Source organism: Nicotiana tabacum, chromosome 8 (genome assembly GCF_000715075.1).
Source record: "Nicotiana tabacum cultivar K326 chromosome 8, ASM71507v2, whole genome shotgun sequence".
Taxonomy (NCBI): domain Eukaryota; kingdom Viridiplantae; phylum Streptophyta; class Magnoliopsida; order Solanales; family Solanaceae; genus Nicotiana; species Nicotiana tabacum.
In genome coordinates this window covers 176,448,457-176,463,149 of record NC_134087.1, presented here as the reverse complement: position 1 = coordinate 176,463,149, position 14,693 = coordinate 176,448,457, and the positions used below count along the sequence as shown (strand labels likewise).

The 14,693-nt window shown below is 34.2% G+C and overlaps 1 long non-coding RNA gene across 1 annotated transcript; it reads left to right on the top strand.

Moving 5' to 3' along the window:
- Positions 1 to 8,765: 8,765 nt before the first annotated feature.
- On the top strand, positions 8,766 to 14,468 carry LOC142162871 (uncharacterized). Its single transcript, XR_012694360.1, has 3 exons — positions 8,766 to 9,441; positions 12,827 to 12,899; positions 14,178 to 14,468. It is a non-coding gene; the product is annotated as an uncharacterized LOC142162871 (long non-coding RNA).
- The last annotated feature ends 225 nt before the right edge of the window (positions 14,469 to 14,693 follow it).

Here is a 14,693-nt window from a genome sequence, read left to right as displayed (position 1 = left end):
GCGTTAATCTTAATTGAAGCTTTTGCATCTGCAAGTGTCGCAATTTCCTCATTTGAAAGATCTAAAGCCTTATAAATATTTGAATACCAAAAATGAGGACCTCCCAATTTCATTGTAGGATTTAGCATTGCAGCAAGACCATAAATAGGAGGGATAGGAAAAAAATATTTTTTAAACTTTTGTTTCATTTCATTTATAGCAAGTTCATAAATATCCCCACCCTCACTAAATTCAACAAACAAATCAGATAGTGCTGCAATATAAACTAAACAGTTTGAAATAGTAGGATAATATTGCCCAGAAAATGCATTTGTTGCAATTTGAAAATGTTCTAAAAAATCTAAAAGAATTTTAACATTAGTCCAATCTTGAGTGGTAAGCATTTCATCATCATCTTCACCACCTACCCGAGAATTAAACGTTGCATTAATTGGGTTTCTATATTCATATGCTACTACTAAACTTTCGTACATACAATTCCATCTAGTCGGGCAAGGTTTAGGAACCTTTCTTTCTCTAAGGCCATATTCATCACATTTTTTAAAATACTCTCTAAGTCTACTTCTACGGTTTGAATAAAAAAGCCAATTAAGAGCCATTCTAACCTTTTCAATTTCTATGTTTAATATTCGCATACCATCACCGACAATTAAATGATAAATATGACAAATACATCTAACATGGAAAATATTAGTAAATGCAGGATTTAGTGTTGTTGTAAGCATGCCTATAGCACTGGTGTTACTAGAAGCATTATCCATTGAAATTGCCATTATTTTATCGCTAAAGCAAAAATATCTACAAATATCTGCAACAGTGTTAGCTATAAATTTACCTGTGTGACGCGAATTAATTATTCTATATGCAATTATGCGTTTTTGCATTATCCATTCTTCATCTATCCAATGACTTGTAACAGTTAGGTAATCACAATCATTACCACTTCTACCAATATCAGTAGTAATAGAAATCCGATTAGGTATATGAGTAAATAAATAACGCAAATATTGTTCATATTCATGTTTGAATTTATAAATATCACTCTTAACTGTTGCGCGAGGCCAACCTTTATAAGTAGGATTAAACACTCTTCTAATATAATGAACCCAATTAGGATTAGAAGCAAAAGTATAAGGTAAGCACATAACAGTAATCATCTTTGCTAATTCTTCACGATCTCTATTTGGATCGTAATATAAAATACCTCCAGTGACAGTGTTAATTCCTGGTTGAACTAGATTTGAACCTGTACTAGGGTTAATCGCAGAATCTACACTTGTCCCCTCTAGATGCGCTTTCATTTGAAAAAATCTAGCCTTATCTCTAGGGTGTGTTTTTATGTGCCTAGTCAAACTACCTGTGCCGCTACGGTCTCCTACATATTTATGCGACATTAATTTCCCACAAGTTTTACACTTAGCCTTATTTTTTTCTCTTACTTGAGTAAAAAAATTCCAAACTAATGATGTTTCTAAGCGTTTAGCAGGTTCTCTATTAAAAGTAGGAGTTTCTACAGGTGGGTCGACCGGTGCATCACTTGGGTTATTAAGAGGACTAGTAGGTGTATCATCTAAATCCGGTGCTTGAGTTTCATCATCATCCTCATTTTCCTCATTATTTTCTAAGATGGTTTCATTAGGATAAAGAGCATTCATAATTTCATCATCTAATCTATCACCTGGTGCAACATTATGATAAAATTCACTATCGGTAAATTGAAAACAAGGGTGATCACTATCAAGAATTACGGAAGGAGGAGGACGTCTAGGTTGGCGACTACTTTCAACTTGCTTATCTTTTCTAGGTCGGGGAGCCGGGGGAAGGGTAGTTGGTTGGCCACTACTTTCACCGGTTTTATCTTTTCCTTTACCAAACATTTTTTTCAAAGTAAATGCCATATTAATTATAATTATGCAAACTAAACCACACAAAAATATATTATAAAAACGTAAGAGTTGAAACGAGTTTACCGGATTGCCGAACAACTTCTTGAAAATTGAAAATCGTTGAACACTTGAAAACTTCAATTCAACAACTTCACAATTTTTCACGAAATTTCAACAATAAATTAAGTAATTGTAGTAGAGAGATTGAGAGAGATTGAGAGATATTGAGAGATATTGATGAATTGGTGAATAAAAATGAAAGAATGAGGGGGTATTTATAGTTGAGAAATGGGGAAAAGTGTAATTATATAAAGTTTGGGGTTAAAATAAAGTTTGGGGGCCAAATGGCCATTTTTTTAACTTAAAAAACGGTCATATTTTCAGCCCAAACGGCTAGATTTTAAATATGGCCGTTTGATTTTTTTTTTTTTTTTTTTTTTTTTTTTAAAATAGCCGTTGGGCCCGCCAGGCCCGCCAGGACCGGCCCAGGCCCGCCTGCCGGTCCCGGGCCAAACGGTCCCGGGCTCGTGGGCTCAACCATGGAGACCAGCCCGTGACGGGCTCAGAGGCCCACCAAGACCGGCCCACCCAGGACCGGCCCACCAGGCCCACCAGGCCCGTTAGGACCGCGGGCCCGGTCCGGTCCGGTTCAGGCCCGGCCCACCGAGCAGCATTATGTTACCCTACAAAACAACAATATGCATAAGCAGACTATATGAATTTCTACCTACTCTTTCTCCCTCCTACCTTCTCCTCCTTCCTCTGTTATTATTTTTTCCATCGTAGAGAAACAGTTTGTTACGAAACAATTCAAACTTGGTTTCGGTATTAATTTTTTAATTTTATTCCTTTCTTTCTTTTGTCGTTTAATGTTGGGGACAGATTTTGCGTTTAATAGCTACAGGTTCTCATTCCCCTACCAAATTAATTTTCATTTTAAGTCACCTAGTTTGGTAGGCAGTTGGGAGCAATTGTATCTTAGGCCCTCCTACCTATACCATATATCAAACCTTATTACCCTCAATGTTTAAGGTTTGTGTTTATTACATTTAAGCATACCAAATTACCATTTCTATACCATAATTCAAATTAGGGATATAATTAAGGGTTCATTTATATTAGGCATAATTATAGGACTGTATCTTCCCACTTTCTCTCTTTCTTTTCATCTCAACTGTTCACAACACACACACAACTCACGATGCTCCTATGCTTCCTCTCGTTGATCATCCCCAACTGCCCACCACCGTCGAAGAATATCATATTTTCAGATTCACAAGAAAATTTTAAATTCTTTGATCGAACCGCTTGAATTTTTTTACCTACCTATACCATATATCAAACCTTATTACCCTCAATGTTTAAGGTTTGTGTTTATTACATTTAAGCATACCAAATTACCATTTCTATACCATAATTCAAATTAGGGATATAATTAAGGGTTCATTTATATTAGGCATAATTATAGGACTGTATCTTCCCACTTTCTCTTTCCTTTCATCTCAACTGTTCACAACACACACACAACTCACGATGCTCCTATGCTTCCTCTCATTGATCATCCCCAACTGCCCACCACCGTCGAAGAATATCATATTTTCAGATTCACAAGAAAATTTTAAATTCTTTGATCGAACCGCTTGAATTCCCACTGGAAATAATAATGGCAGAGAGTTCGAAATTCTTTGACCTCTTTTTTTTTTTGGGCAGTGGTTGAAGGTTACTGGTTAACACAGTCGATTGAAACTCGAAGAAGAAGAAGAAGAAGAAGACATATTTCCAGAATTTGTAGATATTTTGTAGTCAAATTGTAGTCAAATTAGAAAAATTGTAGATAAATTGTAGACTGTTTTTTGCAGAAGATTTTGTAGAAGCTTTAGTCGTTTTGGATTTGTGAAAACAGAAAATAATGCATCTACAATCAGAATACAAATAATCTACAATTTATCTACAAGATATCCACAAAATAGATACATTGAATTTTAATATCCAAATTCTCATTTCAATTATAGCATAATTGGCATTTTCGACATAATTGTAGAAGATTTGTAGAAGTTTTAGTCTTCCCAATCTACAATTCATCTACAATTTATCTACAATATATCTACAATTCTACAATTTAACTATAATTTATCTACAATTTCTGGAAATACGTCTTCTTCTTCTTCTTCTTCTTCTTCTTCTTCTTCGAGTTTCAATCTAAAATTCAGTCAAAACCAAGTCTAATCTTCACCAAAACCCCTCAAAATTGAGATATAAACTCCTAAACATATTCCGAATTATTTACAACAACACCCAATCCAAACAAATAATGATTTTTGAAAACCCAAATTTGAATTCAAAGCTTTCAAGCTTTTTAATGGCTATCAATGGCGGAAAATATATGGAATAACAGATGAAGATGAAGATGAAGATGAAGAACACAAATCTCCTTTCCGTTTGATTACTGGAGCTTCAGTAGCTTGCGTTTTTTGAGAATTGTAATTGAGTGAGAGAAGAGAGATCTCTTTCCGTTGAGGAAGGAGAGAATTACGCAGCAATTCGAATTTAATGTTGACAGAATCACACGCAGATCTGGTGCCTTCATTTTAGCACGTTTTTTATGGCAAAATCTACCTATTTTTGGATTGGTATATAATTTGTAGTAAAAGTATGGACTACACAGGTAAATAACAAATTATGAACATTTTTGGTAATAAGGTTTGATATATGGTATAGATAGGTAAAAATCCCATGCGATTTGGCACAAAAAGGCCTTTCTCACACCAAGTGTGAGTAGTTGTATCTAACATAAAGGTGGAATTGCTCTATGAAAGAGACTTGTCCTAATTTGGCTGGGCAGGCAATTTAAGGGAAAGAAGGTCCAGAAATTGAGTCCTCCTATAAAAGAAGGTCGATGCTCATGATGAACATCCACTTCAACATTTTGACCGAGGAACGAGAACTCAAAAAATAACGCAACAATATGATGATAACTTATCTGCATTGAATCTTTGCGCCAAATTAATAGATGTATGAGGTTCTTTTCACCATTTCTTTATGTCAAGGGCATATCGTGCACATGCTATTAGCTCATCTGAACCCATAATTTTCACTCATATTCTGTATTTTTACTAAAAAAATTATTAATTTTGTACAGATAATAAAATTTGAACCCATTAAATTAGATGAGATGTGGTAAAATTGCGAATTTAAGCCATAAAATTCAAATCTTAAACCCGCCTCTATTTCAAGTAGAATTATGTTAGGTACCAAATGAATAGGCATGCTAGAAACTTTCTCCATATAAATACCAAACTAGTATCCGTACTTGCGCGATGCGCGGATCGTATCAAAGAATATTAAATTGTGATCGGATTTATTTGAACATATTGAATTGTACTGTTTCAGTAAATTTTCATGATCATTTATCAATAATCAATAATATTTATTTGTGTTATTTACTTCATCTTTTTAAAAAAATTAAAATATAACATTGCCATTATTTCTATCTCCTGCTTTGTGTATTTTTCCTATTTATCGATGATTATTTTTTTCAGTTAGTTACCTATAATTTAAATAATATGGTATTTAAAATCTAATTAAGACTTTGAATTCTACAATAATGAGATAACAATCCTAGTTCTTTTGACAAAAACCTTGGTGAAATACGAATTTGAATTGATTCATGCTTAATGTTAAAATTTTTGGTAACCATCTCTATGAAGAAATCATAAAGTGAAAGCTAATCAGTTGTTGCAAAAAGAATAATTCAACCAATTCATGCATTGATAAAGTATCACAAATTTTTTCTTCATCTGTAAGTTTATTAAGTAGATAAACTTTTTAAATTTAATGTAGTCGATGAGCCATATGAAATGACACATAAATTACTTCTAAAAAGTATAGTCATTACACGTTACCTTTCTATATATGAGAACTTGAAAATTACACAATGTACCTCTAATGTGAAGAACTTGAACATCTCTTCCTGGCATAAATTGCATAATTTTAAACACTAGATCCTTGAAATGGCCCATCTTTCACAAATCTTCGCAAAATTAAAACTTCCATATATTAAATAATAGAACTTAGGATGAACATATCCTAAAAGAAACTAAATGAAAGACATCTAGGAAAAGATGAGAGTCTTGTTGAAGATCTGATCTCCATTCATACCTATACAAGCTTCATTTTTGCAGTGTCCGTTAGAGTTTCCTGAACCAAAAAATTATGAATGGATAGTATCTTTAACAAAGTAAAAGCCAAGACGATACAGAAAGAAAGAAGAAAATATAAGAAATCATATCGAAGCCTCTCTAATTTTGTCATCTTTGCAAATTTCATAATACTTCACTTCATCATGTATTGCTAAAACCACTAACCCATAAGGACAAAACCTACAAAAGACAATGCTAAAAAATAACACTAATATCTACTATTAAATAACATTTGAAAAAAAAATCAATTTTCTTGATCAAGATTAAGCCTTTTTAAAATCCGAATACGTATCGATCGTAAGACAACATAATCAATAAGAGAAAGAAGTATAAAAATTTGTTGACTTGAGAATTTCGCATGGCAACCACAATTATTGTATAAAATTAAAAATACGCTATCTCTTGTATAACATATCGTTTAATATTACAGTCATTCATTTTAGCACCCAAATTTCAGTAAATAAGTACATGCATAACAATTTAGGCTAAATGAAATATAATGTTTACAGTTCAAATGAAATGAAAAAAATATTTTCATTTTTGTTCTGAAATTTGTTCATTTTTGTTCTGAATGTGTTGGCTCGTGAAAGTAGTCAGTTGCGAGAACTCCTATTTCAGATTTAGAACTTCTATTACCAAGACGAATTTCAAAATTCTAATACAGAAGAATCAATTTCTTTTTTCATGTTGAACGAATATAACTGTAATCAAAATCCGTTTATTTATCTATTTGCTCCACAAAATCTTCTCGTCCATCTCTTTACCTCTCTCCTTAATTAATGTATCCCGACCAAAACTTTGAAAAAGGACAAACTATTATTAGCGTTGAACTTTTAAACAAATTAAAGAAAAAAGAAAGAAAACGTACCTTTGCATAAAAGACACAAATAGATGTTAAAAAGATTGTGTACATTTTTCACGTGAGAAGGGCAACCGAGATAACTTACTTGGTCTTAAGCATATCGCCAAGCAAGTGTTCAACAGGATTAAGCAAATACATATTATATGAACTTCTATTCTATTATGATTATGCCCCCACTAAATATGTTCAACTAATAGCAGAAAAATATAAAAGAAGAATGAAACATTCTTGATGGCTTTTTGCATTTTCTGTATTTCAAAAACTTATATTGCAAGTTAATGCATTACAAATCTACCACCACTATCCATCATCTTATTATAAATAAAAATAATTCCAATCACACAAATTAAAACCTGACCATACTAATTTAAAAGCTAACTATAACAACACTCAAATATAATTTTTTTTAGGAAGGTAACAATGTATAACTATTAACCAATAACTTAAACACCCTAATACTAAAATAATAACAATAATAACATAGCAAGTGTAATCCCACAAATGGAATCTCGAGAGAGTAAGATGTACGTAAATCTTACCCTTACCTTTGTAGGATAGAGAGACTATTTCTGATAGACTATTTTGTACAATACTAATACACCTAAATAACTCGGAAAAATATATTGAATTTATGTACGTTTCCTTATATGTTTCCTTCAACAGAACACAATCCATTTTGCTACTACAGAGAGATTCCTTCATATATGTATATTTTAAGTAGTATCAAGAAGAAAAATTTATATATTATTAAAAGGATGGAAGTCTAGCCTAGGATTATGACAAGTGGAAGCATAGGAGAATGCCATGTGTTAGTTTGTAGGACAAAACTTAGTTAATTAGTTATTAGTTTTTAATTTTAAATTAAAATATTTAAATATCTATTATTTGAAGTAGGGGTAGTTATTTACTCAATTCAAATAAGTAATTAATAATTAGGAAGTTACCATTAGAAATAAAACTTCCATGGTTGCACAAGAACCTAAAATTGAGGAGCACATCCCACGAACTCCCACCCCCAAAATGTGATCTGCTTCCCCTCTCTTTTTTTTATCCGTAAAATTTCTTAATACATTAACTAATTATCATTATAAAAGATATTGCAGATTTTTTACGTTAACTTTTTAAATTTAAAAATAAATTTTAGTTATACTTTTTAAATTAAAGACAGTTACAACTTATATTCACGTTTTAGGATTATCCACAATCTTCTGTACTTGAAGAAAATTGTAGGCTTTTTTCTTATGTTGCTAGATAAGAGTACTTATCAAGAATTTTTAGCAACATAAGGTTAGATATTTGTAGACATGTGATTTTTGACCCTCCCCAAGATTTTTCATATTTTAGCACGTAAATATTTAATTTAGGCCTAATATAGCTATTTCAACTCATTTTTACTCTTTTACTTTATTTTATTACAAGAAAACGAAAATTACAAAAAAAATAGGTTCATTAATGTTGAAAAATATTAAATCTTTTAAATCTTGAAAAATACCAAAAATAGTTTTGATAATTTTTCTGTTAACGGTCAGTCTTATTTTAATAATTATTTTTACTTAAGTAGGGTTAATTAATATTTTTGATAATATTTTTATATGGATAAATTTTTAGTTAATTAAGCTAATTTTAAGCATAGCTAGTCATAAAAACCCAAGTTTCTAGCTCATTCCTTAAGCCCAATACCCAATACTCATTAAGCTAATCCTAGGGATCCTTCTATACTTTTCTTTGGAACAAAAAATAAATAAAAAGACCCTAAGGACCTAAGAGCAAATACACAAAATATAAGCCTAGACCCTATATCTATATAGACCTACGCCTAAAATCCAAAGAGGGGGGATCATCTCATCGGACCAGCGCTGCAGGACCCCAAAAATAGAACCCCTCCCTCTCGTTCTTCATCTTCCTCAGCTATCAACACAACCAAGAGACCCCCCTACGCACAGCAACACCCAGCACCCTCCAGTCCCTTTCGACCTCACTGTGCGAAACACGCACACATAACCCTTCTGTTTCTTCTTCAATGCCTCTGTTGCTTCTTCTTCAAAAATCAGCCATACACACTCTAAAACGCACAGGAACAGATAGAGCAATAAAAAAGGGAAGGGATTTGTAAAAAAAAAAAGAGTTTTGAAGTTGTTCTTTTCCAGTTCGTTCATAAAAAAAATGAAATGAAATTGATTTCTTTCTTTTAAAAAATTAGAAAAAAGGAACACAAAATCTCATCTCCTTCCTCCCTGATTTTGGTTCTTAAGAATGGAGTTCGATAGAGCCAAAATCGAGTATGTTTGTTCGAGTGTTTGCGGCTGGTTCGAGGTTCCACTCGAAAATCTGCTCCTAGGTTCGATTGGTAGTAGCCCAGTTCATTTTTTTCGGAAAGCTCCTTTGAGGAAATCACTGTTTTAGCTGCTGTTGAACACTCTGTTGAGCACTTCGAGCCTTAGTCTTCGATTTCAGCTTCTTTTGGCTAATGTTGAGCTGTATTTTGCTATATGAGGTACGTTTGCGGTTGTAATAATAAAATGATCACTGTTTGATGTTCTAGTGCTATTAAATCTGCACATATGTTCTCATTCAATTTTATTTGTTAACTACATTGTTTGCAAATTGAGGTTGTGTGCTTGATGAAATTGTTTTTTTTTGAGTATGTTGTAAATCTTAGTATCTTTATGAAAATGAATAGCACCGATCTGGTGGCCTGCGTAAGTAGTCCAGAATTTGAATCACTGATTAGTAATTTAGTATAAATTGATAATTTTCATGTGCCTAACATAAGTCCTAATATGAGTTGCAAATGAGTTTTACAAAAATGTTGTATTCTATGTCTTGCCACCTTGAATCATTGAGCTTAATCATATAGTTAAAGGTTGGATCCGATTGAAATAGCACCTGTACAGATGAAATGCATTGGTTTGCTAAGCTTATTATGCTTGCTAGTTGAATTGTCTCAATTGTCTCTTTCAAGTTCATAGCCTCTTCTGTTTTCCGCTTCTTTTAGATTTTTTTTAAGTATTTGATACATCGTGATGGCCTTTTGAAATGGTGTCTACATTTGTAGGATTGACAACAAACTTTAAGTTATTGATGTGTAAATGAATTTAATCTGTTGAGACATAAGTGATAAGAACAAAAGAATGGGAGATGGGTTTTAGAAAATCCACTGTTTGTTTCGTTAATAAGCCACGAGTCAAAGGCTGCATTAAAGAAAAGTTTGTGACTCAGATTATAAATAGACTCAGATTATAAATACATCGTAGCTTGCTTTAGTCGTGATTAATAAATCATTGTGACTATGGGTATGGTTCCCATGACATATTCATGGTCATGATACCCAATTCGGGATGTGCCATTAGTTGAATTTTCTATGGCCCTCGCAAACTTGAAAGTGCATAGTTATTTTAGGCGCGCAATTTAACTTAATTTCCTTAAGCTCGGGAGTGCATTTCATGTGACCCAAATCGAAATCCTAACAACGTTAAATAAAATGTGTCTCAAACTGCGGGTGCATTTCATGTGGTGCGATCCAAAGACGTGTTTTAGATGACGTTGAAATCTTACTTAAAATATTTAAATAAAAGCGATTATAAGGTTAAAATTGAACCATAAGCTAAAACATGTATTAAAATCAAGTAAATAGGCCAAATATAACAGTTGAGCGACCGTGCTAGAACCACGAAATTCAGAAATGCCTAACACCTTCTCCCACGTTAACAAAATTTCTTACTCGAATTTCTGTGTTCGCGGACTGTAAAACAGAGTTAATCTTTTCCTCGATTTGGGATTTGAACCAGTGACTTGGGACACCATAAATTATCTCAAGTGGCGACTCTGATTCTTAGACAAATAATCACGTTTCGATTGTCACTTTAAGTTGGAAAAAAACTCCCTTATACCCTTTCCGGGGTAGGTAAAAAGGAGGTGTGACAATATTCTTCTCTAAAAAAATCTCTTAATTAATCTTTGTTATTCCTCTATCATCAGATTTAATTTTATAATTTAATTTGAAATTATTGTCCAGTATTTAGCATCATGATATTTAATTTTTGTCTGTAGAAAAAATAAACTTACAGTCAAAAGATATCCTTAATAAGTTGGTAACCTATATAGATTGTTCCTTTTAAATTATTAGGTGAGGTGCGTATGCTATTTACATATAAACAATTTCAAATATAGAAGTCTTTCTATTAAAAGTTTATTTTTCTTCTTGATATTATGTAAAATATACATAAATGAAGGAATCTCTTTATAGTAGCAAAATGAATTGTGTTCTATTGAAGGAAACATATAAGGAAACATGCATAAATTCAATATAATTTTCCGGGTTATTTAGGTGTATTAGTATTGTACAAAATAGTCTATCAGAAATAGTCTCTCTATCCTACAAAGGTAAGGGTAATGTGACGACCCAAAGGGTCATCACCGGTTTTCTCCCTTTTTCCGTGCTTCCGAGGCCTTGAAAACCTCACCTTTAGTTGCCTCGATTTGCATGCGCAGTCCGGGCGTGTAGCCGGAAAAGCTTATGTGTTAAATTATGTGAAATTTGATAAATTGTGGCTTTAAAATGGTTAAAGTTGACTTTGGTCAATATTTTGGATAAACGGACCCGGACCCGTGATTTGACGGTCCCAGAGGGTCCGTAGAAAAATATGGGACTCAGGCGTATGCCCGGAATCAAAATCCGAGGTCCCGAGCCCGAGAAATAAATTTTTAAAAGAAATTATTTTCTGAAATTTAATATGAAAATTTGAAATGAAAATGAATTAGAAAGCATTGGTATCGGGCTCGTATTTTGGTTCCGGCGCCCGGTACAGGTCTTATATGTGGTTTAAGCGCTTTCTATGAAATTTGGTTGAAATCGGACGTCGTTTGACGTGATTCGGACTTGAATTCCTAAATTTGAAACTTGATGAAGTTTGAGAAAAAACTCTTGATTTTGAGGTTTGATTCATTGTTTTTGAAGTTATTTAGGCGATTTGATCGCACGGATAAGTTCGTATGATGTTGTTGAGTTAGTGCATGTGTTTGGTTAGGAGCCCCGAAGGCTCGAGTGTGTTTCAGATGTGTTTCGGAATGGTTTTAGACTTAGAAAAATTGCAGAACTGCTGTCTGCTGGTGTCCAGTCTTTTGTGCTATGCGATCGCATAGCTATGTCCGTGATCACATAGTGTAAATTTTTAGGGTTTTAGTTTGTTCTATGCGATCGCATAGTTCCTCCCGCGATCGCATAGTGTTAGCCTGAGAGGTCCTATATTTTGCTCTACGCAATCGCATTATTTCCTCTACGACCGCATTGTGTTAGCCAGCCTTTACTATTTCCTTTATGCGATCACATAGTGTCATTAGCGATCGCAGAGCCCTGTCCCATTTACTCTATGCGACCACACTCCTTTGTCCGCGATCGCATAGGCCAAATTCGCCCAGTTAAATTTTAAAATCCAGAACAGTAGCCTTACGAGATTCTTACAAAATTTCACAAACTCTTTCTTCTCCAAAGTTCTAGGGCGATCTTTGAAGCATTCTTTCACCATAAACTCTTGGGTTAGTAATCTTTAACCTATTCTCTTCCATTTTCATCAACATCTATTGAATTTTTTGGCCTAAAACATGTAATTTAGGGTAGAAATTGGGGGAGTGGGGTAGAGTTAGGGCTTTTTACTTTTTCTTGATTTGGACCTCATTTTGGGGTTGAATGTGAAAATAAATTATATATTCGGGCTTGTGGATGAATGAGTGATATGAATTTGGTCCGAACCTCGTGTTTGGACCATGTGGGCCCGGGGTCGAATTTTGGTATTTTTGGAAGAATGCTAGGAACTTCATATCTAAGCTATGTGATTTTGTTATCGAGTCTTTATTGATATTATTGAATTAATTATGCCTAGATATCGTTGTTTCGGAGTCGGATTATAAAGGAAAAGCGGTATTTGAAGGTTGATTGCTATTCTTTGGACCGAGGTAAGTGTTTGTTCTAACTTTGGCTTGAGGGAATAGGATTAGAGTATTGTTTGCTATTTGCTAATTGTTGAGTACGGTGTATAGGCATGGTGACGAGTATCTATACACCGGAGTCTAGCATGACCGTGAGTCTTATTTGTGTTTAGTCGGATTTTGTGATACCTTTTCCTTGTTAAATTGATAAATTTCATATAATGTGAAGAGTTTGAGGAAGAATTATGATTTGTACATTCTTGGAGCATTGGCTCGAGTATATCATAAAGCGTGAAAGTATATGAAATGATTGAACCTCTTTGGAGCGTTGACTCAGGTGGTAGTGAGATAAGAGGTAAAAGTGAAAGAATTATTGAATTTCTCCCTTTCTGGGATGCTTGTTGCTTTTTTGACTATATCCCTTGCCGGGATGCTGAGATTATTGATATTGTTCCATTGCCGGGTTTTTAACTGCTTAATTGTGCTCCCTTGCCAGGAGTTAGCTGTTTATTTGTATTCCTTTGCCAGGATTTCTATCATTATTTGTCTACTCCCTTGCCCCTTGTTTGTAATTGTTGCTTGGGTGAGGAAGAGTGATAAAGCACGAAGGGTGATGCCGTGCATTGTTTGCTATTGTGAGGAAAGAGTGTAAAGCACGAAGGGGGATGCCGTGCCGCACGATGTACCATTCCGTGCCGATTTTATTGATTATATGGTGAGGAAGGAGAGTAAAAGCACGAAGGGTGATGCCGTGCATATTTTATTTATATGATTGCTTTGGTGAGGACGAGAGCGTAAAGCACGAAGGGTGATGCCGTGTATTTGTTGCTTTCTGATTCTTTGTTGATAACCGAGTTATGTTGTTTCTTTCATTACTTGTTCTTATTTGATTTACTTCGAGGTTATAGATTTCCTTACCCTGTTTGCCTTGTGATTGTTGTTTGGGTGAGGAAGAGCGTAAAGCATGAAGGGTGATGTCGTGTATTGTTTTGGTGAGGACGAGAGTAAAAGTACGATGGGTGATGCCATGCAAATTGTTGATTTTTGATTCTTGTTGACATTCTGGCTTTGTTACTTCTTTATGTTATTGAGGATTTCTATTTGAAACTGTTAGCTCCCCATAGCATGCTCCCCCTCTTAACTGTTTAAATTCTGTATATTTCCTTTTATTGCATATATCTGCACAGGTTGTTTTTGGTAGGTCCTGTCTAGCCTCGTCACTACTTCGCTGGGGTTAGGCCAGACACTTACCAGCACATGGGGTCGATTGTGCTGATGCTACACTCTATGCATCTTTTTGCACAGATCCAGGAGCAGCTTTTGGACCTCAGCAGTAGGATTTGATCGGGAGATGACTTCAGTCCAGAGACACCGAGGTAGCCTTGCTGACGTCCGCAGGCCTGGAGTCTCTCTCTCTCTTTATTCAGTTTGTTATCTTTTGTACCAACAAACAGTTTATAATTTTCTTTCAGACGATTGTATTTAGTAAATCTTAGAAGTTCGTGAGCATTGTGACACCAATCTTGGGTAGAGGATTATGTTAAACTTTCCGCATTTCTATTCAGTTTTTATGTAAGTTAAGACTTCCGCTTGAAATTTTTAATTATGTTGCCTTTATTACATGTTGATAATTATGAAAAAGAATGTGTGTTAAATGGAAGGTAATTTAAGTTGGCTTGCCTAGCTCCTATTAGTAGGTACCATTACGACCCCAAGGGTGGGAAATCCGGGTCGTGACAAGTTGGTATCAGAGCACGAGGTTACTTAGGTCTTACAACTCACGGACAAGCTCGGTAGAGTCTGAGGGATCGATACAGAGAC